Source organism: Echinops telfairi, unplaced genomic scaffold (genome assembly GCF_000313985.2).
Source record: "Echinops telfairi isolate 266 unplaced genomic scaffold, ASM31398v2 ScPeMD7_1;HRSCAF=3_0, whole genome shotgun sequence".
In the NCBI taxonomy this organism is placed as follows: domain Eukaryota; kingdom Metazoa; phylum Chordata; class Mammalia; order Afrosoricida; family Tenrecidae; genus Echinops; species Echinops telfairi.
In genome coordinates this window covers 19,482,917-19,484,853 of record NW_022103896.1, presented here as the reverse complement: position 1 = coordinate 19,484,853, position 1,937 = coordinate 19,482,917, and the positions used below count along the sequence as shown (strand labels likewise).

At 48.0% G+C, this 1,937-nt stretch overlaps 1 protein-coding gene across 1 annotated transcript in view; it reads left to right on the top strand.

The window, feature by feature from the left end:
- DEPTOR (DEP domain containing MTOR interacting protein) overlaps positions 1-1,937 on the top strand; it is a 139,777-nt gene that overhangs the window by 76,102 nt on the left and 61,738 nt on the right. The window lies entirely within an intron of this gene.

Here is a 1,937-nt window from a genome sequence, read left to right as displayed (position 1 = left end):
CTAAGAAGAATCAATGCATTTGAATTATGCTGCTGGCGAAGCATGTCAAAAACACCATGGACTACCAAAAGACACACAAACCTGTCTTGGAAGAAGCACAGCAGAATGCTCCTGAGAAGCAAGGATGGTGAGACTTGGCCTCATGCACTTTGGGCATGTTACCAAGAGAGACCAGGCCCTGGAAAAGGTCATCATGCTTGGTAAAGGAGAGGGGTAGCGAAGGAGGGGAAGGCCCCTCATAGAGATGGGCTGACACGGGGCTGCCTCACGAGGCTCGAGCACAGGAGCAGTTGTGACGATGGCGCAGGACCAGGTGGTGTTTCACGCCGCCGTTGTAAGTTGGAGTGGACTCAAGTCATCTAACCGCAGCAGGCTGTCCCTCTTCACAGGGGCAGGGAGTGCCATCCTCCTTCTGCGGAGCCGTGTGCAGGAGTGGGCTGCCGACCTTGTGCTTAGTGGCCCAGTGCCACCAGGACTTCTTACATCCAGCTACCCCTTTATTATTACCAGAAAATAGACCACAAGTGTAGACTCATCAGACAGGACCTGGAGGAGGTTTCTGAGCCAGGAGGGACTTGTCATATACCCTCTCCCTTGCCTCGGTGAACTTACCAATCCAGGAAGCTTCGAAAGACCTCATGTCCCAGTGTCCCAGTGATTACTGGGACCTCTGTGCCTGCATGACCTACAAGCGATGACAGTTCAATCAATGAATATGCATAAGGCATCTTGCTGCCCCCGCCCCCATTCCTTCCCCTTTGATTCACCTGGCCTGATATGGATGGGGACTGTGTAGTTCCGTCTCTGACTGTTTTGAAAAACAAAGATATCTTGATTAGGTGGGTGTTGTTTTCAGAAAGCAGAGTCAACGGACCAAACCAGAGTTCTTTATCTCCCACTGAGCCTTTCCTTACCCTTAGCTTTAGTGGAAGCGCATTAAGGACAAGGAGTTTGCTTTTTCTGTCTCTGTATCCCAGCGATTTGATGAGCTACTTAGTCAAATGTGTTGAATGAACAAACAACACTAACTACCACTTATTGAGGACGTAGCCTTTGTCAGCCAGAATGCTGGTTATTTATATCACCTAGAATTCTTTTAAATATAAACAGCACCAGCCATTACTGCCTTTAATTATATGGCATAGCTGGACATTTAGAGCTAATTAGACCAGGCTGTTCGAAGACGAGGATGAGGAGGAATGGGCTCCAGGGATCCAGGCACTGAAAGACCATCCCTTCCAACCACCTACAGCCCATGTTCTCTGTGAAATTGCTCTCCCACTACACCTGCTAATGCCCTAGAGCAGGGTTGGGGAACCTTTTCTTCAGCCAAGAGCCATTTGGAGATATACATATAACATCATTTATGGGCCTGGCAGAATTACCAAATTAAAAATTTGACTCAAGATGATCCTGTATAGCAGTGGTTCTCAACCTCCCTAAAGCTGGACCCTTTAATACAGTTCCTCATGTTTTGGTGACTGCCCCCGCAACCATAAAATTATTTTCGTTGTTACTTTATAACTGTAATTTTGCTACTGGTATGAGTCCGGTGACCCCTGTGAAAGGGTCGTTTGACCCCCAAAGGGGTCGCGACCTACAGGTTGAGAACCCCTGCTATATAGCATTTCCAAGGCTTTGTTATATCTCCGTGGGAGCAGACAGCCTCATCTTTTTGTTTTATCAAACAGTTCTTTAACTTATCCCTAATGGGATGGGCGGAACTGTTTCTCTTTGATGAGGCATGTGATGTTAGCCATGTGATTTTGTGGGCCTTATGCAGCTCAAAGGAACCCTGGTGGCATCGTAGTTTTGCTTTGGGCTGCTAACCACAGGTCATCAATTTGAAGCCGTCAGCTGCTCTGCCGGAGACAGACGAGCCTTTCTACTCCCATAAAGAGTTACAGCCTCCACACCAGCCTATGCAACCACGAGGT